General features: G+C 45.4%; 2 protein-coding genes across 9 annotated transcripts in view; one reads left to right on the forward strand and one right to left on the reverse strand.

Moving 5' to 3' along the window:
- The window catches only part of TBPL2 (TATA-box binding protein like 2), a 35,027-nt gene extending 14,033 nt beyond the window's left edge, over positions 1 to 20,994 (reverse strand). The window contains exon 1 of the mRNA XM_075843275.1: positions 20,912 to 20,994. The gene's annotated coding sequence lies outside the window, so the exon portion shown is untranslated. The remainder of the gene's footprint in view (positions 1 to 20,911) is intronic.
- The window catches only part of KTN1 (kinectin 1), a 105,860-nt gene continuing 99,626 nt past the window's right edge, over positions 20,446 to 26,679 (forward strand). For 6 of the 8 annotated variants that reach the window (XM_075843265.1, XM_075843270.1, XM_075843271.1 and 3 more), the window contains exon 1: positions 20,447 to 20,606. The gene's annotated coding sequence lies outside the window, so the exon portion shown is untranslated. Of the gene's footprint in view, positions 20,607 to 26,679 lie in introns of all 8 variants that reach the window. The other 2 variants (XM_075843272.1, XM_075843269.1) reach the window with 2 other exon arrangements.

The raw sequence follows: 26,679 nt of genomic DNA on the forward strand, positions 1-26,679 counted from the left end.
GGATAGAATAGCATAGTTGACTGCATAGCCGACATATACTGCCCGACAGAGGTCTTAAAGACACTCTTTTGGCCTCCATTTGTATAACGTGAGCCTATGTGTACGTTTAACTTATGTGCTCCTGACGTATACGTCTAACGTCCAGGGAAAATCCAGTGTAAACAGAGCCTAACAGTGGCATTTGTCACCATTGGCACCCATTTAAAAAGAAGTATTCCACGCAGTATACAGCGCTATTCCATTCTTCAACAAAAGGATGGACACATTCATCGCGTACATCTGGAGCTTTCCCTTCGTACAAGATAAACGCAGTTCACAAACACGATGTGAAGAGGGCCTTGCCTCCAATGCAGATGTGAAGAGAGTCTAACTTGTCAGACTGGGATTTCACGTCGCTGTTTAAAATGCGTTTTTTGCCGCATAATTTTGATGAAAGTCATGGCAAATCAGTACAGTTTTGTCATGAATCACGCCCAAAAAAAAACAGCATTTGAACCATAATGTGAGACCCCAGCTTTAGAGTCTGTTCAGACGTTTCAGTTGAGGGACAGTTAAAACCGCATCCGAAAACTGCATGCGTTTAACTGCGATTTTATGTTTATCAAGCAGTTGCCGTTTTTGCAGCAACTGCATCGAAAACTGCACCAAATAGAGGTAAATGGCATGGGGTTTTCAGATGCAAGTTTTAACCGCACCTCAACCACAATGTCTGAATGGACCCTTGATGTGTGAAGTGATCAATTCATGTTAATGGCCTGCAATGTTCTTTGGAAATTATACTAATCGTCTATTTACACGTTGCGATTGAGGTGTAGTTAGAACCGCATTGAGAAACCGCACCTTAAATCCCGCGTGCATTTTTACCGCAATTTGATGCGTTTTTCAATGCGGTAACAGCAAAAAATGCATGCAGTTTTCAGATGTGTGTTTGTGATAAGTTCTAACCGCACTTCAACCGCATGTGTTGTCAGCTGGTTTTAAAGAGACGTAAGCCTTCATTTTGGACTGTGAACTAACTCTGGTACTGACCCCCTGTCCTAGGCGTGTGGTTAAGGCTGTTTGTGAGGCTTAGTCAGGATTCCGGGCGTATACTTCTGATGGAAGGCTGCAACGCATCCCACTGTATGGGCATACAGTAGGATACATCACCCGAATGCCCCTGGCGGAGTGCTACCTAATGCTCTTCTTGGGACTCCGGCGCTGGGGAAGTTCTCTGACGTATAGGTTTAACCTGTGTACTGTATATACCTGCGTATACTTGTGATTAATGCCATAAACGTCTTACATGGGCTCCCATGTTTTGTTTTGTTTTTTTAAAACGTATATTCAGCATAGTATTTTTTTTTAGCGGGATCCCTCATAATGGAATATCAAAGTTTACTACAATATTCCATTATTCAAAAATACTGGTACACTGACATATACCAGCTCGACAGAGGTCAAAAGGACGTTCTTTTGGCTTCTGTTGGGATAATGGAGTATTGGAGCTCTATGGGCACATTAAGCGTGTATATTGGGAGCTTTCACAATTGACACACTAAATGCAGGTTATAAACGTGGTGTGCAGGGGCCTTATTAACACCCACTCAGGTTGCTCTGAATTTAACCTGTATTCTGCAAATTAACTGAGAAAATGTTTAGTAAAGTGTGTTCATCTTCAATGCAAGAATGAGTGGTTGTTTAGTCTTGTTGCCCCTCAAACCCTTTACACTGGGCGTGATTAGGTGCACCTGATGTGTACCTCTTTCATTAAAAGGTAGGAGGTATGACTATGGGGACACTCTGATGGGTACAATTATTTGTGGGCATTATGTGGGCACTATTACTCATTGAATTCAATATATGAAGAGACTAGTTTTGGGTTGAAGAAGCTTTCATGGCGGTCTGGGCCAGGTGTAGATGAGGAATGAGAATGACTACAGTCAGAGAAGACGTCAACAGTAAGTCCCTGAATGTAATTGTTGTGTATTCTGCCTGTGGCGAATCAGTGGTGGATTCTCCCGTATGTTCTGTAGCGCTGAATTAAAAAAAAAAAAGTAATATCCATCCAGGGATAGTGACTTTTTAGACCATAGCAAAGCCATGATAACATACACATCATTCCCCCCATAGTCCGGTTCGAAGTAGATAAAAAAAAAACTCCCAAATTAAAACAGTAGATCTCCAGCTTGCAAAGGTTGACTACCCCTGCTATATTGTATATCATTATCATTAGAAACCTAGAGACAAATAAGATTGTGTAAGCTATACAAATATTCCACCAGCAGGTGGCAGAATAGTCTTAAAATTAGAAAAGGGACTCACAAAGGTCAATCACTGGTCTAAGGCGGTGCATTCACCTGGGCAAAGGCCTGCACCATTACCGCACATAAAGAAAAATTGTATGTACTGTATTTACTTGTGGTTTTTCTATGGTATATTAATAGTGCGGCCCTCTGCCATTACATTACCACCCTGGGAAATAAATACATGTCATAAATTTGATACATTTTAATTCTGTGTCAGTAATTGTCTGTTATTTTAACAAGTGCTGCTTACCTGGGAAGCTGAGGGCGCTGGAAATTGGTGGAGCCTGCATATGGCTTTTATCCGAGGACTGTCTTATCATTATGTTAGGTACCAAATTATAATACTTTTCTGTTTAGAGTGCACTGTATGGACATCCATGTGTAAGCACGGAGGCGTAACTTAAAGGGGTTTTCCCATTAGGGACATTTATGACATGTCCACAGGATATGTCATAAATGTCAGATAGATGCGGGTCCCACTTCTTGGACCCGCACCTATCTCTAGAATGGGGCCCCCTAAACCCCGTTTTACCTCTCCGTGCTCTGGCTGACTCGTGTGATTCCCGACCATGAAGAAGAAAACAGCGTCGCTGAGCTACGCTGTTTCCGTAACTCCCATAGTAGTGAATGGCAGTTAAAGAAGCAGAGTAGCATGCGAGCTACGCTGTTTCCGTAACTACCATTCAGTTCTATGGGACTCATGGAAATAGTGTAGCTCAGTGACGCTGTTTTCTTTTTCATGGTTGGGAATTACACAACCGTAAAAAGTCTCCGTAATTGCGGACCGCAATACGATCCGCAATTATGGACCCATTCACTTCTATTAGCCTCGGACACCTTTCCGTATCGCTACGGATGGGTGTCCGTGCCGTAGAACTGTGCCGGGAATTATTAAACATGTCCTATTTTTCGTGTTTTATGGGCCGTGCTCCCATACTTTGTATTACGGGCATGGCCGTGTATATGGGGCCTAAGGAAAAAAAAACATGCCGGGGCAGTATTGGTGCGGCCGCATTGTGGCCGATTGCCGAGCCGTCACCCCATTTGTCGCAGCTTTCAAATTGATTATTAATGGCCGCGTGTTGTTGCGTGTAAAATGTCTGTTTACCTGCAAAATGAATTAATGAGTACTTCCTTTATGGCAGCACGATTTTGCGGATTAACATCCATTTTACCCGCAAAATTATGTGGCCATTAACAAGCAATTTGACAGCCACGCCGAACAGGTCGTCGCGGCCTACCCTTCTGCTGCTCCCTGGGTCCACCACCTAACACACAGAGCAAAAACCTGACCCTATATTGATAAATCTGCTGGAAATAATATTGGTTAGACGCACATTGTGTGACTTTTTTTGGGCAAAACAAAATAAAATGTAGGAGGAAAAATAAATTACGTTTTTTTAAGGCTACATGTACAGGTTGTGTATTTTGCTGTGGAAAATCCGCAGCAAAACCACAGGAAACTGCAAAAAAATTTGTTTTTTAAATGCGTTTTTCTGGTGCGGTTTTCATGTTTTGCTGCGTATTTCTGTAGAACTACAGGTATAGAATTCGCAAGCAGAATCACGAAAGAAATTGACATGCTGCAATTTCGAAAATACGCCACGCGGGTCAATTTACGTCCCGAAATATACCGCAGCGTAGACATGAAATTCCCTGGATCTTATTGTCTATACTGGTATTATATTACTCTGCTGTTTTTCTACACGCAAATACGCTCATCAAAACCGCACGTAGTATGCATCATGTGCATTAACCCTAAAATATGGTACATGCGTATTTTATGGCTTTTTGGTGGCGTTTTATGCTATTAGTATCTTTTACTACTTACGTTTTTTTATGTGCCATTTTTTATAATGCTAATCATGTTATTGAAAGATCTTGTGATACAAAGATTCCTCTTTGCAACTGAAAAATGTCCCCAAAAAGCCCTAGAAAAACTTCAATAAAAAATGGCAAAAAAACGATTGATGTCTAAAGGACAAAAATGCAACTAAATGATGCAAAAAACGCCACTGACCCAAAAAACGCAAGTTAAATACATTTTAGAAAACTTAAAAAAACACCATGTTTGTAGGTGTTTTATATTTCCACATTGACTGCAGGTTAACATCTGGCCACAGCGTTTTTTCCAACTAGAAACGCGGCAAAAACGCCTGGAAAAAAGCCACTAAAAACTTTGTGTTTTTCATAAACAGAGCCCCCAACCTACCATGTACTATTATAATACTATATATATACAGACATCTTATTATGTAGCAGTGGGTCTTTGGGCCCCCTCAGACACCAGGACCCAGGTGCACCTCTGCACCCCCTATAGCTACGCCCCTGAGACTGGCCGCAGTAGGTGAGTTATTTCTAGTTCATTGACAGCTCTACATTTTGCCCAGCAGATCATCCTGGTTCATAGCTGCCGGCGGCTTTTCTATTTTCAGAAGGCCAGTGTTCATGTGTCTGTGAAATTCAGCTGCTTACACGACGGCATACTCATAACTTCAAGTTATACAATCCATATAATGTGAGGACATTGCTGATTCACTCAGTTTATTGCAAGAAAATCAGACATTCAAAGCCGTCTTCTTTCAAATAAAATCAAAATCTTACCTTTAAAGGGGCACATTCCCAAAAATTACTTTACTTTATCTAGAAGAGCTTAGTGTCACTAGTGCATGAATTTTTTTATTTGTATTTTTTCTATCATTTTCTATTCTTTTATTTTGTAATCTGCTTTGCTTACTGTCTCGGAGGCAATCCTCCATGTAACAGTCCCCTCCTCTCTTCACAACAGGAGAGGGATGCTTTACAGTCGAGTCACAAACGCTCTCCAGATTACCGATCCCCCCTTACTCTGCCCTCTGTCTACATTGTTCCTTCTGTGTCTTATCTGAATCAGTACAATAGACCTGTCATTCTGTCTGTAAAATTGACATTTCCATCTTAAACATATCCACAGTATAAGCAGGGCCGGCCTTAGGATAGATGTCGCCCCGTGCAAAATTATCTTACGACGCCCCACCCCATCATAAAAAACAATGCCCCATAAAAAAGTATAATGCCCCCCACAGTATAATTCCCTATATAGTGACCCCACACAGTAAAATGCCCCTTTAGTGCCCCCATACAGTATAATAATAATATTTAATAATATAATATATTATAACCCCTTCAAGGACACAGTATTTTGTCCTCTAATTGTGCCCACACAGTATTATGTCCCCTAAGTGCCACTCACAGTATATTGCCCCCTGTAGTACCCCTACACAGTATAATCTCCGCTTAGTGGCCCCCACACAGTATAATGCCCCCCTCCCCTGGCTGCCACACACAGCCCCCAACTTGTAGATATTGCCCCCCTGTAGATTGTGCCATACAGCCTCCCTGTAGACAATGCCATAATCTCCCACCTCCTCCTTGTAGATCGTGCCATACAGCCCCCCCACCTCCCCCTTGTAGACAGTGCACCCCAAAACCAAAAATATTGTGCTCATCTAGGCTCCGTTCCCACGACGAACAGAGTTTTCCAACCTTTTTGGACTCGAGGCACCACTGGAAAAATAAAATTTCCTCAGGGCACCCTTTTTGCATTTTTCTTTAAAGAGGCTCTGTCACCAGATTTTGCAACCCCTATCTGCTATTGCAGCAGATCGGCGCTGCAATGTAGATTACAGTAACGTTTTTATTTTTAAAAAACGAGCATTTTTGGCCAAGTTATGACCATTTTTGTAGTTATGCAAATGAGGCTTGCAAAAGTCCAAGTGGGTGTGTTTAAAAGTAAAAGTCCAAGTGGGCGTGTATTATGTGCGTACATTGGGGCGTTTTTAATACTTTTACTAGCTGGGCGCTCTGATGAGAAGTATCATCCACTTCTCTTCAGAACGCCCAGCTTCTGCCTGATCACTGCTGTGACGTCACTCACAGGTCCTGCATCGTGTCAGACGAGCGGGGACACATCGGCACCAGAGGCTACAGTTGATTCTGCAGCAGCATCAGCGTTTGCAGGTAAGTAGCTACATTGACTTACCTGCTAACGCCGAAGCGGCTGTAGAATCAACTGAAGCCTCTGGTGCCGATGTGTCCGACACGATGCAGGACCTGTGAGTGACGTCACAGATCTGCACTGCCAGAAGCTGGGCGTTCTGAAGAGAAGTGGATGATACTTCTATACACAACGCCCAGCTAGTAAAAGTAGTAAACACGCCCCGATGTACGCACATAATACACGCCCACTTGGACTTTTACTTTTAAACACACCCACTTGGACTTTTGCAAGCCTCATTTGCATAACTACAAAAATGGTCATAACTTGGCCAAAACTGCTCGTTTTTTAAAAATAAAAACGTTACTGTAATCTACATTGCAGCGCCGATCTGCTGCAATAGCAGATAGGGGTTGCAAAATCTGGTGACAGAGCCTCTTTAAGCCGTTGAAGCTAATGCAAAATACGCAGGCAAAAAAGCACTCCAAACGGGCGCCGCAGGTATTTTCTGCCTCCTATTAATTTCCATTGGAGCTCAGAGGTGGAAACCACTTGAAGACTATCAATCCCCCCACTCACAGTAAAATTACCATAAGCCCCCCACTCACAGATTCCCCCTGTAGATAGTGCCACACAGCCCCCTTGTAGGTAGTGCCACAAGGCCCACTTGTAGATTACACTGCTCCCTGGTAGGTAGTGCCACACAGCCACCTGGTAGGTAGTGCCACACAGCCCCCTGTAGGTGACATTTCCATCTTAAACATCTTAAATGTGCCACACAGCCCCCTGGTAGGTAGTGCCACACAGCCCCCTTGTAGGTAGTGCCACACAGCCCCCTTGCAGGTAGTGCCACACAGCCCCCTTGTAGGTAGTGCCACACAGCCCCCTTGCAGGTAGTGCCACACAGCCCCCTTGCAGGTAGTGCCACATGGCCCACTTGTAGATTATACCCCCCTTCCTGTAGATAACGCCACTGTAGCTCCCTGAAGGAGCGGAATCCCAGTGTGTTCGGGGATTCCGCTCATGGACGGAGCGCTTGATGTCTCTGTCCATATATGGACAGTGACATCATGGGCAACTCCTGATGCGGAATCCCTGTCCACAGCGTTGCAGACACGGTGATTCCGCTCCTTCAGGGACCTACTGTGGCGCTAGTAGATATCAGAGCAGGGAGATACCTCCCTGCTCTGCTATAGTGGCGTCGTTGCCGCTCTAGCGGCCGTCCATGCTGATTCGCTGGGCCCGGGCGCTTCAGAAACAAGCAGGGGAAGGGAGCTGGCGCAGCGCCCCTTCCACTTGCTGAAGTGATGCACCCTGTGCAATGGCACAGGTCGCACACCCCTAAGTCAGCCCTGAGTATAAGCCATAAATACCTGCTCCGCCCCAAGATCTCATCCTCCGTTGCACATCAGACACTCCCCCATTGAATTAATTTGAGAGTTGGCTGTGCAGCGGTCGCTGTGAATCGGGGAACAGGAGTTGCAGGACCCCATTCTCACGAATCATCAGCTATCAGGCATTTATGGCATATACTATTCCTCTGTTATTCCTCCTGGAAATGTATGAATAAATTGACAACTGGGTGTTAATATGTTGGTAAAGATGCTTTTGGCTCCAGACATAGCCTGCTGATGGCAGCCCTCCAACTCAAGACTTTTTTTTTTACTTCCACAATAATTTATGAACTTATTGTTCACCAGATGAGGTGTAAACTAAAATGTAGGCAGGTTCTCCGTAAACATCTCTCCTTTATTTGTTATTCAGTCTCCAAGATACTTCAAGTAACTTTAATTCTTCTTTGGCTCTTTAAGCCTCTCAAGTTACAGGAATCACCTGCAGCTATAGTCTTAATGTGTAAAGATTTGGCCTGTCACATGCTAAGAATTTTTCATTGACAGAATAGATATACAGGAATTCGAAAGCTCGGTGATTAAATGGTGAAAGTAACATGTAGGAATGTGGCTAGGGGTTGTCACGATTTCTTTTTCCTCCGTAGCTGACACTTTGCCATTTTTTTTTTTTTGTGTAGCCCAAAATATTTGTGGAACATAAAGGGAAGAGAATTATAACTATACATCTTTTACATCTCCCCCTTTTCCCAGTTTTGGTTTCTAAAAAAAATCTGCATGTAAATTTGTGAGAGAAGCCTAACACTTGCCTGGATGAGAATTGTCTCCCGAACGTCATGTTTTTTGGATGAGAAAATGTGCTTGTAATGCTTCAGGTCCTACACATATTGAAAAAAAAAACAACCCCAATGTAGGGGCGTTCATGTGGCTGCTATAAGACCCTTGGTGGGAGAGTCCAACCCTGGTTGGTGCCATCTCTTTCCTATCGGGTGGCAGGAGTTCCCTCTCCAGAGAATTGGCGAATTGTCATAGAAAAGGGGAAGCAAACACCAGGGTGGTATTTTTTATTTTGCTATAGCACTTTTTTTCTTATATGTATGCCACTGCCCAGCAGATTGCCAGAATAGCCTATAGTATATCCATGTATAGCCTATCCTATTCACATAGACATCAGTTAGAGTCAATGTTATGTTGCTGGCCCAAGGACTTGGGTACAAGGTGGTTCCAGACTTATGCCTTGAATAACATTGGCAATTTGAACAAACCAAAAGTCGCTTCCCAGAGAAAGTGGTATTTATTAGACATTGGAAAGGTATGTTTAGTCGTCAGACATGATTGTCAGTGGGGCTGTCAAATATGGACCTAAATCAGGTTGGCAACTTCTGAAAACCGGGTAAGAAGTTGGTAAGCAAACAGTCTTGGTGTGTAGTTGCCAACATACAGAAGATCAGAGCGCAAAGGGATGAGATGAGAGGGTAGTCAAAAAACAAGGCAGATCAGCGGAAATCAGGAGGTCAAGTCACAGAACACAGACAGAGTGCAAGCGAATTATAAAAAAATACAAGAGAGACTCTTTGATAGCTGATCTTTGTGTTCTGCCGTTCCTCTGTTATTCCTCCTAGAAATGTATAAATAAATTGACAACTGGGTGTTACCATTCCCCTTGTAAAATGGGTGTGTCCCTACACAGTCTCACTCTGTGAGCACTGATTGGACAATGTCAGTCTGTGTAGGTAACACCCAGTTGTTCATTTATTTATAAATTTCTAGGAGCTATAACAAAGAAACTACACAACGTAGAGTTGAAAAGATGCTCCAGAATTGTTATGTCATAAGGAATACAAGTATTTACTAAAACAGACATGTCAGGAGAGGTCCTCTGTAAAGAAGGAGGGGCAGTGTCAGAAAAAACAGGGGGTAGGAATTAAAAAACCTGTAAACAAAGCTTTCTCTACAGATTTGTTGCATGCATTCTTAAAGCCAAAACCATAATTAGATCCAGGAGAGGAGACACTTTAAGGCCTTCCTTTATATATTTCTACTGTTTAGGTTCCATTCCTGTATTCGGCTTAAAAAATACATTCAAAATCTGCATCAAATCTGCACTGTGTGAACAATGCCTAAATATGTCCAAATTATTTTTTGTGCTGCACAGGTGTAACTTCAGTACAAAAAAAAAAGAGGATTCGATTAACTCGGAATGCCCTAATAGGGTATTTGGCAAATAGTTTTCTAAACAGGACAAGCCTGTTAAACCACTGCACATCTTTCATTGCTAGACTTGTTATAACCCTCAATGCCATCGTCAGTGAATAAACATCTATCCATTTTTTATATGCCTTGGAAAGAACAGATCATGTGCTAGTTCTCTGCATTGACCACACAAATACTTATACATGTTTAAAGGGTATGTGTCGCTAGAAATATATATTTTTTTTTAAGTTAAACAGTTAGTATATAAATGATTACACATTGTTCTAATTTTTTTGAATTTTTTCACAAGTCAGGAAATATTATAAATTAGATTCTAATTGATAACATTTCCATGTGCTAGTCACTAGAGGGAGCAATTCCCAAAATTGCAGCATTGGCATGTGGTAATGCAACCTCATTGCTTTATGCTGCAAAATTGGAGAAGACAGACTCACTCTAGTGTGCTCAAACAGTCCCCCCTCCTTTCTCACGCCATTTTTTGAGCGAATGCACAGTGTAGGAGGATTAGATACAGTGGTAATCACACAGTATAACACGAACATACACACACATCACATACACAAACATAACTTACCTGCTCCTGCCGCTGCCTCCACTCCCTGTCCGTACTTCTGAACATATGGACGGAAGCCGCGACCGGAAGTAGTCATCTTACTGTCCGGCCGCAGCTTCTCGTCCACATGAAAATGGCGCCGGATGTCGCTCTGCCAAAGACCTCCCTTTTGGACTGTGGGAGCATGCGCCGTTCCCACACAGACGGCATACGCTGCAGTGAATGGAACGGCTCCCGTTCGCATTCTCTATGGGGTTGTATGTGTCGTATTCCATCTCTGTATGTGTCATTAATCGACACATACAGAGATGAAAAAGAAAATGGCAGCCCCATAGAGAAGTAAAAGTAAGAAAAAAGTAAAAAGTAGAAGACAAATAAATAAAATTTATTTTAATATCATACTAAAAGCAATATGATAAAAAAAATAAAATAATTCATGACACCTTCCCTTTAAGATGTGGTCTTACAAGGGATTTATATACCCTAAAATCCTTTTTGCTTTTGCAGCTGTTGCCTGACATTGAGTGCTGCTGCTTAAATTATTTGTAACCAGAAATTCCCAGGTCCTTCTCTTGTTCCATTATCCCCACTTTTATTCCATTTATTGTATATGCATTTAATACTATTATTTCGTCCTAGGTGTATTACTTTACATTTAACAACACTAAAATTCATCTGCCATGTTTTTGCCCATGCTGCCAGCTTATCTGTAAAGGATCTGCCTGACACAGCTTCTGTGTACCCTTGTCTGTTTGTCTGTCGTGCACTTAGTGAGCGTAGGGACCGTCGCCCAGTTGTACGCCGTCGCTTAGGACGGGCTGTTGCAAGTAGGCAGGGACTGAGTGGCGGGTAGATTAGGGCTCACCTGTCTGTCTCCCTACCCCGCCATTACATAATCACAGGCCCATATACCTTTTCTACCCTGGTCCCTGTCACAACTATGGACCCCCTTGAGACCCTGGCTCAGCAAATGCAGGGCCTCTCCCTAAAGGTCCAAGCCCTGGCTCAGAGCGGCAACCAGCAAGACGCTACCCTGGTAGTGCCCCCCACCTCACCTCTTGAACCCCACCTCAAGTTGCCTGACCGGTTCTCAGGGGACCGGAAGACTTTTTTCTCCTTTCGGGAGAGTTGTAGGCTCTATTTCCGTCTAAAGCCCCACTCCTCAGGTTCCGAGAGCCAGCGAGTGGGTATAATTATGTCCCGGCTCCAGGACGGGCCCCAAGAATGGGCCTTCTCCTTGGCTCCTGACGCCCCTGAACTTTCCTCTGTTGACCTTTTTTTTTCTGCTCTCGGGCTCATATATGACGAGACTGACAAGCCTGCCTTTGCCGAAAGTCAGCTGGTGACCTTACGTCAGGGTAAGAGACCCGTTGACGAGTACTGTTCGGACTTTAGGAAGTGGTGTGTAGCTTCTCGGTGGAATGACCCTGCCTTGAGGTGCCAGTTTAGATTGGGTCTGTCGAACGCCCTGAAGATCCTGTTAGTTAGCTACCCCTCTTCTGACTCTCTAGATCAGGTTATGGCTTTAGCGGTACGAGTTGACCGACGTCTCAGGGAACGATGACTTGAACGTTTTTGTGCCTTCTCCTCTGGCTCCCCCATGATGGCTCCCGAAGTTCCGTTGCTTCGTTCTTCCACGGAAAACTCGGATGAACCAATGCAACTCGGGGCCTCCGTGTCTCCCCAACAACGTAGAGAGTTCCGCAGGAAGACTGAATGGTCTCTGCTTCTACTGTGGGGAGGACAAGCATCAAGTGAACAACTGTCCTAGGCGTAAGAATAAGCAGCCGGAAGAACTTCCGCGCCTAAGTGATCATCGGGGAGGTCACTTGGGCGCACAGGTATTTCCCATAAATATGAAACCTAATAAGATCTTGCTTCCCTTTCAGGTCTCTTTTGGTGGTAGGTCTGCTACCGGCAGTGCCTTCGTGGATTCAGGGTCGTCTGCTAATATCATGTCTGTGGAATTTGCTATGTCTCTAGCTATGCCTTTGATTGATTTGCCTAAACCTGTCCCGGTAGTGGATATCGACTCCACTCCTCTTGCTAATGGTTATTTTACGCAGCATACCCCTGTTTTTGAACTCCTTGTTGGCTCTATACATTTGGAGCAATGCTCTGTACTGGTTATGCAGGGATTATCGTCCGATTTGGTTTTAGGCCTTCCCTGGTTGCAGTTGCATACATAATCCCACGTTTAACTGGAATACTGGGGATCTTACCAAATGGGGTAATGAATGCATGACGTCATGTTTTTCTGTTAATTTTATTTCTCTCCCTGAGGAGGTGAACACTCTACCTGAGTTTATTCAGGACTTCGCTGATGTTTTTTCTAAAAAGGCCTCTGAAGCGTTACCTCCTCATAGAGAATACGATTGCGCTATCGAATTGGTACCAGGAGCTAAGCTCCGTAAGGGTAGGATATTTAATCTCTCTTGTCCCGAACGTGAAGCCATGAGAGAGTATATCCAGGAATGCCTGGCCAAGGGTTACATTCGCCCCTCTACTTCTCCGGTAGGTGCTGGCTTCTTCTTCGTAGGGAAGAAGGATGGTGGCCTTAGGCCGTGCATTGATTACCGAAACTTGAATAAGGTCACTGTAAGGAACCAGTATCCCCTTCCTTTGATTCCTGATCTCTTCAATCAGGTTCAGGGGGCCCAATGGTTCTCTAAGTTTGATCTACCTTATAACCTTATCCGCATCAAAGAGGGGGATGAGTGGAAGACTGCGTTTAACACGTCCGAAGGTCATTTCGAATACCTTGTCATGCCCTTTGGGTTGTGTAATGCTCCCACGGTCTTCCAGTATTTCATAAATGAGATTTTAAGAGACTACCTGGCGGTATTTCTTGTAGTGTACCTTGATGACATCCTAGTGTTTTCCAAGGACTGGTCCTCCCACATTGAGCATGTCAGGAAGGTGCTCCAGGCCCTTCGGGAAAACAAGCTGTTTGCTAAAACCGAAAAATGTGTGTTTGGGGTGCAGGTGATACCATTTTTGGGTCAAATCCTCACTCCTCATGAATTCCGCATGGACCCTGCCAAGGTTCAGGCTGTGGCGGAATGGGTCCAACCTGCCTCCCTGAAGGCGTTACAGTGCTTCCTGGGGTTTGCTAATTATTACAGGAGATTTATTGCTTACTTCTCGGTCATCGCTAAGCCTCTTACGGATCTCACTCGCAAAGGTGCTGATCTCCTCCATTGGCCTCCAGAGGCGGTCGAGGCTTTTGAGATCCTTAAGAAGTGCTTTATCTCGGCCCCAGTGCTGATTCAGCCTAACCAAATAGAGCCATTTATCGTGGAGGTTGACGCCTCCGAGTTGGGAGTGTGTGCAGTCTTGTCCCAGGGTACCAGGTCCCTCACCCATCTCCGTCCCTGCGCCTACTTCTCCAGGAAGTTCTCACCCACTGAGAGTAACTACGACATTGGCAACCGCGAACTCTTAGCCATTAAATGGGCATTTGAAGAGTGGCGCCACTTCCTGGAGGGGGCTAGGCACCAGATTACGGTCCTTACCGACCACAAGAATCTGGTTTTCCTAGAATCTGCCCGGAGGCTAAACCCGAGACAAGCTCGATGGGTGTTATTTTTTACTAGTTTCAACTTTTTGGTCACCTATAGGGCTGGGTCTAAAAATATTAAGGCTGATGCACTGTCGCGTAGCTTCATGGACAGCCCTCCTTCGGAGGAAGATCCTGCTTGTGTTTTGCCCCCAGGTATAATCATTTCCTCTGTTGATTCTGACTTAGTCTCCGAAATTGCGGCTGATCAAGGTTCAGCTCCCGGGAACCTTCCTGAGAACAAGCTGTTTGTTCCCCTGCAATTCCGGCTAAGGGTACTCAGGGAAAATCATGACTCTGCACTATCTGGCCATCCAGGCATCATGGGTACCAAGCACCTCATTGCCAGAGACTATTGGTGGCCTGGGTTGTTTAAAGACGTTAAGGCCTACGTCGCCGCTTGTGAAATTTGTGCTAGGTCCAAGACTCCCAGGTCCCGACCAGCGGGTTTACTATGTTCTTTGCCCATTCCCCAGAGACCTTGGACCCATATCTCCATGGATTTTATCACCGATCTGCCTCCATCGGAAGGCAAGTCGGTGGTATGGGTGGTAGTGGACCGCTTCAGTAAGATGTGCCACTTTGTGCCCCTCAAGAAACTACCCAATGCAAAGACGTTAGCTACCTTATTTATCAAACACATCCTGCGTCTCCATGGGGTTCCTGTCAATATTGTTTCTGACAGAGGGGTACAATTTGTTTAATTGTTTTGGAGAGCCTTCTGTAAAAAGTTGGAGATTGATCTGTCCTTCTCCTCTGCCTTCCATCCTGAAACTAATGGCCAAACTGAGAGGACTAATCAGTCTCTAGAACAATATGTAAGGTGTTTTATCTCTGACAGTCAATATGATTGGTTCTCCTTCATTTCCCTCGCTGAATTTTCCCTTAATAACCGGGTCAGTAACTCGTCAGGGGTCTCCCACTTTTTCTGTAATTTTGGGTTCAATCCACGGTTCTCCTCTGTTTCACCTGGTGGTTCCAACAATCCTGAGGTAGATGTCGTTCATCGGGAACTGTGCACAGTCTGGGCCCAGGTTCAGAAGAACCTAGAGGTGTCCCAGAACATACAAAAGACCCAGGCAGATAGAAGACGTTCTGCTAACCCCTTGTTTGCGGTCGGGAATCTGGTGTGGCTGTCTTCAAGAAATTTGCGCCTTAAAGTCCCGTCCAAAAAATTTGCTCCCAGGTATATAGGGCCGTACAAGGTTATTGAAGTCCTTAACCCTGTCTCCTTCTGACTGGAGTTACCCCCGTCTTTTCGAATACACAACGTGTTTCATGCCTCCCTCCTGATACGCTGCTCCCCGTCCTTGGCTCCCTCGAGGAAACCTCCGGTCCCTGTTCTCACCCCTGAAGGGGTAGAATTCGAGGTGGCCAAGATTGTGGACAGCAGGATGGTCCAAGGCTTTCTCCAGTACCTGGTCCATTGGAGAGGATACGGGCCTGAGGAGAGGACTTGGGTACCCACCCGGGATGTTCACGCTGCAGTATTGCTCAGGAGGTTCCATCTTCGGTTCCCCTATAAGCCAGGTCCACCTAGAAAGGGTCCAGTGGCCCCTCATAAAAGGGGGGGGGGGGGTACTGTAAAGGATCTGCCTGACACAGCTTCTGTGTCGACGCCCGTGGGTACTCACTCTGCACCTGCTCCTAAGTCTGGTCGAGTGACCCCTTCTTCGACCAATCAGCCTGGGAGGCTGAGGAGTGGGAGAGCCTATCACAGCCTGGCCAGATGGAGCTAGCTCCCGCCCTTTGTCTATTTATACCTTCACTTTCTGCTCCTCCTTTGCCTGTGATTCTTTCAGTCTGTTTCCTGGCCCCGCTGCTGCTGCTGCTTACTACTTGTCTTCTGCTTCATATTGACCCTGGCTTGACTGACTATTCTCCTGCTCTGCGTTTGGTACCTCGTACACTCCTGGTTTGACTCGGCTCGTTCACTATTCTTGTTGCTCACGGGGTTGCCGTGGGCAACAGCCCCATTTCCCTTGCTTCTGTGTACCCTTGTCTGTTTGTCTGTTTGTCTGTCGTGCACTTAGTGAGTGTAGGGACCGTCGCCCAGTTGTACGCCGTTGCTTAGGACGGGCCGTTGCAAGTAGGCAGGGACTGAGTGGCGGGTAGATTAGGGCTCACCTGTCTGTCTCTCTACCCCGCCATTACATTATCTAGGTCTTTCTGTAATTTTTTCTAATCAAGCTAAATTTTAAGTATCCTACAAAGTTCTGTATCATCAGCAAAAACTGACATCTTCCTATCAATCATATCCACAAGTTCATTAATAGGTATAGAACATTCTTTTGTGTCTGTTGACATAAATCTGCTTCGGGGTAATGTTTTCATTGGACATAGTCTACTTTCACATACTATCCTCTTTGCATGAATGACATTGGGCCAGCTAAATAGGGACAATTTCAGTGGGCACAATTGTTGTATTCTGCAATATTAGACCACATGCACACAACCATAGATTTCGTCCATAATAACAGACCCATTCATTTCTATGGCCGACGGACACCTTCCCGTACGGAAGGTGTCCGAGTTGTAGAAAGGTTCCGCAAAAGATAGGACATGTCCTATTTTTGGCTTTTTACGGACCATGCTCCCATACTTTATATGGGAGCATGGTCCGCAAATGCAGGTGGCTGTATGCGGCCGTCAGTGGCCAGCCGTGCCCGTAATCATGGACTGTAATTACGGCCATGGTCGTGTGCATGGGGCCCTACAAAGTTGTAAAATGGAAACATTCAATGTAATAACTGTAATGTGAACTTACTATGCAGAAAACACAGCAAGACATGTTTGGCAGGGTAATTTGCGGGTTAGAACTGGTAGTTCAACCAGGTGAAGCTGTAAAATATACCAAAAAATTCTGTCTATAGCTACACAAGAAGGAGCATGCTGGTACTGCTGACGTTGCTGTATATTGTATTCATTTCGATGACGCTTCTAAACCAGCTTCTCATAACTACAGAGGGTTTCAATGGTACAAATAATGGTAGAAATAATCTTTAATATTGTAAATGGTATCACCGTATCATATCATATCAACATATTATAAACTATTATAGCTTCTTGTTTCATTTGGCAGTTACTAACCCCATTCCCTCATGATGGGCCTGTTCATATCACGGTTTTTCCTTCCGTTGGAGTTAGAAGTCAAGAGGACACCCGACCTATAACTCCAACGGAAGGCACCGACGTATCCTACTGTATAGGCGTACAGTGGGATACGTCACCCGAACTCCCCAGGCAAAGCGCTACTTTATGCACTGAGCACGGACAAACCCCTGATGTCACTGTCCATATTTGGTCAGTGATGTCAGGAGCTGTCAACTATGCAATCCCCAGCCAATATATCGCAAGCGCTCTAGTTGGGGACTCCTGTCTATGGAAAGCCCTTGGTGTCACTGTCCATATAAGGAGAGTGACGTTATGAGCTTATAAAACCCGGAATCAATGGTCAGTGTGTTGATAACACTCTGGCCGGGAATTCCACTCCTGGAGGAGCCCCTAAGGTCACTGCCCTTATAGGGACAGTGACGTCAGTGGCTTCTCCAGTCCCGGAGTACCCGGCCAGAGCGTTTCCTATGCTCTGGCTGGGGACTCCGTAGTTGAAAGCCCCTGACACGACTGTCCATACATGGACCGTGATGTCAGGGGCTTCCCCAGAGCCGGAATCCCCAGGCTGAGCGATACCTGATGATCTTCTCTGGGATTCCTGGCCTGGGAAAGCTCCCCAAGGTATATGTTTAACGTAAACCTGTGACGGATGCTATACAGTGGCATCTGTCACACATAGGTTTCCATGTTAAAAAGACATATACAGCGCAGTATATGTTCTTTCTGTGGCATCCCTCATAACCTACGGGGAGCTCCTGGTATACGTACTGATGTATACAGCTAGTATTGCGTTCACTGGGAGCAGTATGAATACACCAGTGAAATCTTCACCACGTCATCAGTGCCCGCCGCACCACATCACCAGGGACCGTTTCCATTGGTTTAGTATGACATCACCTTCTAACTGCACTGCGAGATGTGGTCACTAAAACCTAGAGGAGTATCGGAAGACTTGGAGAAAGATGTGGTAAAAAAAGCTATAAATCTGGTAAACTGGCTGCAGAAATAATAAATGTTCGGTCCATTGTTCTCATGGATATCACTGCAGTCCTCCAGTAGTGTCCACTGTATGCGGCTCTCAGCATGGGCTAACAGCGGGGTGACAGTGATCGACCCTTGATTTGCCCCAGATGGGAATTTTAACATCAGAGCAGACAATGTGTGCCCCACATTTATACGCTGGTATACAGCTGATCAAACACGACTATTGACATGTACAATGTGAAATGTAAACTATTGTATAGATGTGAGGATGCGTTTACTACAGAGGTGTGACCGACTCATGATTACAGCTACTCAAAGTTTATTCTTACCCTACACAATGGAAGCTACTAAAATCGAGCAACTCATTTACTTTAAGGCCGAGTTCACATATCGTCTCTGCGGCCCCGTGACCTGTGCAGAGCAATAGCCCCTTTAAAGGGGTATTCCCATTTTAGACATTTACGGCATATCCACAGGATATGGTGATGATACGTCTACCTTTATACTGGAGTGACTGGAGGTGAAAGCAGACCAGGGTAGGATCTGGTGATTAACCCCTTTTCTACATTTGACGTACAGTTACTTCATATTTGGTAAGGAGTAGTATGGAGTGGATTCACGGGCTGAGCCAACTCCATACTCAGCGGGTGTCAGCACGTCATTGTACAGGGGGTTTTACACTGGGAAATTATCGGGTAGACAAGTGTTCATATAACGCAGAGCAGGGATCAGCAGATGAACGAGCAAACGATGGTTCATCTGCTGGTCGTATCATTTAAAAAAAATTAAATATAATCGTTGTCGGCAGCACATCTTGGTGTGTGAATAGGGAGACGCGCTGCCGACATGATATTAATCTATAGGGATGAGCGATCGGAGTAACCAGTGCTCGTCCCCATACTAGCTCCTTGCGACAGGAGCAAACGAGCGCCGATCAACGAGCTGTCTCGTTGATCAGCGCTCGCTGCATTGGCCGAAATTGGCAGGTGTAATAGGGCCTTAACGACTGGGATCGGGGATAACCACTTAGATGCTATGGCCACTAGCAACCTAAGCTAATAAAAAAATGGGGGGCCCTCTATCACCCCATCGCCACCCCCTGTTGCTGAAGGTTGCCTTGGTAGCCTGGGGGCCCAGGTTTGCAATCTTTCTTGAGGGACTAAAAAAATGTTAAAAAAATTATTAAGTGTAGTTTTTAATAATGTACAATTTTAAAAAAAATATTTAAAAGTTTAAAAAAGACCCTTGTTTTCCCATTTTTCCTCTAAATAATGTAATGTTATAATAAAAAAATAAAATAAACAGAGTTGATATCGCCGCATCGGTAAAAGTCTGTATTACAATGTAACGTCATTTATCCCACATGGTGAACGCCGTAAAAAAAATACATAACGCCAGAATTGTTGTTTTTTTCGTCACCTTCACTCCTTACCCAGACTTTTTTTTGGTACGTTGTAAGTTACTTTACTTTTTCCGAAAAGTTTGTTTTTGACATGGGAATGTTTGGAACACTAAACCCCAGCTGCACAATGGCACGTCAGTGGTTTGGTGGCTCCAAACCTACTGACAGGTTCCCTTTAAGATACAGGGTTGGGGCAGTGAACTGAGTCTATGCTCCGAGCGAAGGAAAATCGACAACTCTGTAGTGGGCACCAGTGCCTCCCGACTGATCTAGGGCATCTAAAGCCAGAAATCCACGGCTGAAAATTGGATCCGCGCATAAATCCTGACAGAATCCTAAGGGCCAGTTCACACTGAGTTTTTTTACACATTTTTTGACGCGGAAACCGCTTCGGAAACGTGCCAAAAAACGTCCGAAAATGCCTCCCATTGATTTCAATGGAAGGAAGAGGCGTTTTTTTCCCGGGAGCAGAAAAACCGTCTCGTGGGAAAAAGAAGCGACATGCCATGTCTTCGGGCGTTTACGTCTCTGACCTCCCATTGACATCATTGGGAGGCAGAGAAAGCCTATTTCACTGCGTTTTTTGCCTGCAATGCTCAATGGCCGCGGGCGAAAAACGCAGCAAAAAAACGCAGCAAACGGTGTGCATGCAGATGAAAATCTGCCTCAAAATTCCAGCCGGAATTTTGAGGCAGAATGTCTGCCTGCAAAAGACTCCGTGTGAACATAGCCTTAGTTCATACAGGGCGTCTTTTTACGCCGCTGTTTTAAAAAACGGAGCGTAAAAAGAAGTGCATGTGTTTTTTCCCCATTGATTTCAATGGGTAGATGTTTGTAGGCGTTCTATCTATCTAATCTATCTATCTATCTATCTATCTATCTATCTATCTATCTATCTATCTATCTATCTATCTATCTATCTATCTATCTAACTATCTAATCATACAGAACAGTATGTAATCTATATGGACAGGCCGGCGATGACTCGGTTTGGGGGCCGGCGGTAGGGCCACGTCGCAGCGGACGTGCAGTAAGACGGGCAGGCTCCTCCCTTCGCCTCTCCCAGTCCTCCTCCTCCTCGTAGGGATCTGAATGTGATCGGGGACCGGCCGCATAACCAGCGCTCAGAAGGCCGGAGGGAGTGTGAGCAGCGGCGGCCCGGGACAGGTGAGCTGGGGGGTCGTGCTAGGCCTCGGCTATTAGAAGTGTTTGTGTCCCCCGGAGCTGTGTGCAGGAGAGGCCGGTGTGATGGGGGGTGGGCACACTGCCGCTCTCCTCTCCGCGGGATGGTGTAACCTTTCTCCGGGGGGAGGGTGGCGCTGGTGACTGTGGGGCTGAGATTTCACGCCATGTGAGATGCCCGCTGTCCTGTACCCACCCATGTCTGCACAGGCCGCCCTGCCCATGCCAATGGGATTACTGCCAACCCATACATCAACTCTACCAGAATATAATCCCCATGTCAGCCATACCGGGGGTTGTCACCCAGCTCTCCCGGACGAAGTCCAATCTGCCGTGCCATGCAGTGATGTGGGATGGAGGGACGTGACTTGCTGGAGTCTGGGAAAGCTGGGTCAGGCGTTTTTGTTGGTACCCAGCTTTTCCAGATACAGATATAACTAAGAAGCCAGACTGAAGAGAAAACAGCGACTTTCTTACTAGATCTACTTTATAGTGTTCCTCATATTGGGACCGCTGCGAAAGAGTTGGTTCATTCGCCAAATATGTCAGCGTGTCGCACTTCATTGACTGGATATGACGGTGGCTCTGAACCCGCAACTATGACGTGGCGTGCTGGTTGCCATGTGTTGACAAATGGCGTATCGTATTAGTAAAGGCGTATGTGAATTTTGCCATGCCCCTTTTTGTGACTTTTTTTTCCCCCTCCTAAATAAAGGTGGTCTCCAGGGTCTTGTCCATGTATCGCCATAGTAGCGTAATCGTGGCAACACCATGCCAACGGCTCATGTAAGCGCACCTTGAAGCGGCATGTCTTGTTGACATATAGCATGCCAGGGCATGGCCACTTATACGGTACTGGATGGTCGTGCCCAGGTTTGGATCTATGCCCTTTGGACACATTTTGGTAAAGGGTTTTTCCCGTTGCATATTATCCACCGGGATCACCATGAATCCCTAGAACAGGGTGCCTGGCTCACCCCGCGCCTGATAGAGGTGGTGACGCATGCACTCTCACTTTCCATAAGGGTTAGGCCCTACGGCTTGGCATAGACATGGCTAAATACTGTACCAACGTGCTGTTTGGCGCGGTTTTTAAATGGATTGGTAACGGCCGTGCCGGGTTGTGGGTAAATCGTCTGTTTACCTACAAAATTGTGCGGCCGTAAGGGTCCTTTTATTAAAGGGGACGTCCGGTCATTTCATATTGATGGCCTATCCTTAGGATAGGTCATCAACATCAAATCGGTGGGGGTGCAACTCCCGGCCCCCACCGATCAGCTGATTGATGGGGCTACGGCGTTCGTCGCCGTAGTCTTTTCCCAGTTTACAGGCACAACGCTGTGCACCTCTGTAGCGGCTGTGCCAGAGATGGCCATTCCGGTCCCATTCAAGTGAATGCGACTGAGCTGCAACGCAGCCGCTACAGATGTGCACGGCGCTGTGCCTGGTAAACACTGAGGAGGCCGTGGCGACTAGCGCCGTGGTCCCTTTAGTCAGCTGATCGGTGGGAGTCGGACTCCCACTGATCTGATATTGATGACCTAAAGAAAGGCCATCAATATTAAACCCCTTTAATGGCCCTACGACTTTTCAGGTAAACCACAGCTTTACCCGCGACACTGTTCGACCATTAACAATCAATTTGAAATCCGCGACGAACAGTTTGCGGCCAAGTCAATGCTGCCCTGTGTGGCCTTACCCTATGGTGAATGGGCAGTTCACATTTACTATAGTGAAAGTAACCGTGCATGTGCGTACATCTCTCCCCGTTCCTGGGATTGTGGAGGTCTTAACCCTTTGATCATATGTCGATATGCCATGAATGTCTACAGGGGAAAATCCATGTAACTACCGCTAATACATTGATTACCTAGCCCCCTGGCCGTCCTCTCTGAAACGCCATTTGCAGGGGTTGTCCCATCTTTTATTTTGTGGATGCCGGCTTTAGTATAAATCATGGCAAAACCCGTCCGATCGTAGCGGGATATCGGTGCGTATATGGTGTTCCTATAATGAATGAATATTGGTCCTATGCTTCTATAGCCAGCTGTAGATTTGGGCATAGCCAGTCTTGTAGGGTCACACGTCACCGTGCCGGCGGTGGATACTATTCTTGCAGCAGGATATGCTGGCGTGATGCTCGATAAGGAGACAAAGAATACAACATGGAAAAACAATGCTTAAATAGACTACAAAGAGACGCTGCCCTTTTACCCCCACACAGGAACTTCCTGATAGTAAGAATAGTACTACGTAGTTTAGGAGAATAATATAAAGTATTGGCACGATTGTTATATCGGGGAATTGTGTTACCAGCGTTGGCACAAAAGGTTTAGCCATGCCCCTTTAGATGCATTTGTTTTATATATCGTAGCTTTGGCTTATGCGCAGCCGTGTAAACTTGACATGCCTACAGCTCTGCGGGGTCCAAAAGGATGGATTTGGATAATAGGAAATTTTTGATATTTATAACGTGGCTCTATTGTTTTCTGTAAGCAGCCATTGCAAACTAATAAGCGGCTGACCTCATAGATTAACATTTGGATTATTGACCGGATCTTCTGAAAAATATCTGACCACCTTCCCCCCCGACTACTACTTTATCTTGCATATCTCCAGTTCTGGGAACCTCCCGGATACATTTACATACAGAGGTGTGGATGATCTCTGCAGCTCTCTCTGGTTTTTATAAGCTTTGTACTTTAGATTTAGTGCTCCTTTGCATGGTGCATCACCTTTGGACTATATTCGGTTACTTTAGTGTGCTGCCATATGGAAACTGTTAACAGCATGGCCTCTTTCTGCACCATCGGCCTCTTTCTGCACCATCGTGACACAGTTACCTGCTCGGTCATGGAAAACGTAATAAAATAGAGAGTATTTGGTTCTGTAATCTTCTTTAGGGCATCCTGTCACGGCCAGACTTTTCATTTGTCAGGATGTCCCTCTGTGACTTGGTTCCGGCCCTGGTTGGAGGGATCGGAACTTTAGATCGCTCCGTGATCGTCGGTTTACATCTTGTATATTGATTTTAATTTACTTTATTTTGATTGTTGGTCATTTGTATAGTTTTCACCAACAGATTCGGCGTACCAGATCTAAGGACCTGAACTGATATCTCAGTAGAGTCAGATGGGGTGTACTCGGAATCAGTGGCCGCCAGCGGCACCCTGAGTGGGGTGAAGGGTTACGGTGCTCCAAGGAGCTCCAATGGGCACCTCCACTTCCACCAGTACTATATCTTGGTGTCAGAAGATACAACTTTGTTTCCTTTAAAGGGTTGTCCACCTACCAGTAGTTAAGTATTTCGGGTGTACTATAGGGGTGCAGAGGTAGCAGTTGAACCTGGTGCCTGAGGGGACCTAAACTCCCCCTTGCCACATAAGTAGATGCCAGTGTTATCAGTTGGTTGGGGTTGCACAAGCAGTGGATAAATCGGCTTGTGAATTTCTCCGCAAATCTGCATCAAAATCTGTATATGTAACGTGGATTTTGCTGCAGATTTTATGCCTTGTTAAAAGGGGAAAACTGCAACAGAAAATTTCCGGCAGCATGTAGATAAGATTTGTTTACGACTGGTACTGTAATGCGCTGCTGACTTTCAGTGCGCAAATTTGCAGCATTTCTGCGGTCCACAAAACCACGGAACCATATTCTGTATTTGTGGTCCGTTTGTCTGCTAAAAACCTTCGTCATACATCCATGTGTCATCCGTATTCATAGAGCCGAAAAAAAATATAATGAAGGCTGGAACTGATGTCACCTGTTTGTCCCAACCCCCTGAGTAGGTCACATGATCTGCAAGTACGGACAGAAAAATGACACGTCCTGAGTTTTTTCCGTCCGAACTAGTGGCCCTCACACGGATCAGCGAGCAGGTCGTGGGCATTGGGCCATATAAACTAATGGGTCCATGTGCTATCCGCAAAACCACGGTCGTGTGCGTTCGGCCTTACGCTTACCAATTTTGCGTTGGGTCTCAGGAGCTTCAAGTTACCTCTCGGTAGGGGTAGCCCTTGCAGCAGTATCCGTATAATGCAGATGTATACCAAAGCAAGAGACCCCTCTTTTTCCTCCGTTTTCCCTAATAGAGCTTACAAAAAGAACAGACCCCTCCTTTAAGTTGTCCTGCTGTCTCTTAGGCCGAATTCAGGCGACCGTCGTATATGTCCGTGTGACAGTTGTTAAAACAACGGCCGTCACACGGACGCATGTATTTCAATGGGGCCGTTCACGAGACCGTTGTTTCAAAGGACCGTGTGAAGCGTCCATTGAAAAATACATATCCTGTTTTTACGGATCCCTTGATAGACTCAGTCTATGGGGATCTGTGAAAACGGGACCCGCACGGGTGCAACTCAGACGTGAAAAACTGTTGTTTTTCACATCAGAGTTTGCACTCGTTCGTGTCAATCAGGCCTATAAATGAAATCTTGTGAGTGGAAACCAAATCTTTAAATGCCTCTAGATCTCTGGCGTATATGACATTGCAGCCATGATCTAATAGGGGTAGTAGTGGCCTCAGGCGTCTCCTTCCATGGTGCTCACTCAGCCATCTGGTGCTTTGAAGGTTACTGAACCCAGACGATGTGTGTGCACTGCAAGCCATGACTGTAAGACGGCAGCCGTCGTGGTTGCGTCGCTGTCCTCTTCCTCTAAGGTTTTTATATGGCTGCTTCCTGTTCGTGTACGGTTGGTTTACTCTGAAGGCGGTGGCATTTTTGGAATAGAAACTGAAATATCTTTTGTTTATAGTGATATTTGCCAGGAGGAAGGCCATGTTGTCAATATGAAAGCCTTCAGGCTGAGTTCACACGTTGCGGAGTTGTCGCAGATTTTGTTGTGGTTTTGACGCAGATCTCACCCTTTTGCATTGCAAATTGTAAAATCTGCGCTGAAAATCTGTGTGAAATCTGCGACATGTGAACTCAGCCTCAAACTTGCGTCTTGCGAGAGATGGTTCTTTCTAATTCCCAATTGAAATGAACAATTTTGATATTCCGTTTTTTTTAAAAAAAAAAAAAATTTTTCATTTAATAGCACCCTGATCACACCTAAAAATTGTGATATAAAAATGTCATAAATTGTAAACTTCATGTATCACATAAAAAACATTAAAAAATTACCACACGCTGCGTAAAATATCCGCTGACAAAACGTGCATAAGCTGCTGCCGAATCTTTTCACTTTTTTGGGGGGGGGTTTTTCCTCATTGAGTTCATTGGTGGAGGTAAAAGCTGCAACAAATGGCAAATGTTGCATTTTTTTTTTACAGCGGAAAAGCTGCGATTCCACCACAAAAATTGCAAATCAGAGAAAAAAAATTATACTTACCCAGATCTCAGTGCTTCTTCCTCCTGCCCGTCCTCCTGGGATGACTTTCATCCGATGTGAACGCTGCAGCTAATTAAAGGCTGCAGCGTTATCCAGAGAGGTCGGACCGGATGGCAAAGGAGGGACGCGTCACCATGACAACGGCCAGGGGTAAGTATGAAGGTTTCTTTTTTTATTTTTTTTTGTACCGCTGCTTTCCGCAGCGGAAATTCTGCCTGAGCAGCTGCAGCACAGAAAGTGCTGCAGGCTCCAGCTCTGTAGTTTTACGCAGCTTATCAGACCCATGGGAACCTGGTCTTAAGGTCTGTTCACATACAGCAGATTTGCTGCAGAAATTTCTGTGACACAACATCCGTTTCATACTTGTTCATGGGGTTGTTTCTGCAGCATATGCATAATTTCTGTGAGCCCAATACAGATGTTATAGGACAGTCGCAGACATTTTTGCAACAAATCTGTCGCGTGTGAGCGTACTGTTAGGGCTAGTCCACGCGTGGATTTTCAGCAATGTATTTAGTTGCAGCATAATACAGTAGCAGAGAAGTGGATGAGAATTCAAGAAATCTCCTCCACACGCTTCATTCGTGATATGTGGAGATTCCGCAAACAAATTGACCTGCGGTGCGTAATTTTTAAGCCGCTGCATATCAATTGTTTTTGCGGCATCGCCGCTATTTTGTTGCGAGTTTTCCCCATTGAATTCAGTGGGGATCTAAAACCTGCA

This window comes from Rhinoderma darwinii, chromosome 12 (genome assembly GCF_050947455.1).
Source record: "Rhinoderma darwinii isolate aRhiDar2 chromosome 12, aRhiDar2.hap1, whole genome shotgun sequence".
Lineage (NCBI taxonomy): Eukaryota > Metazoa > Chordata > Amphibia > Anura > Rhinodermatidae > Rhinoderma > Rhinoderma darwinii.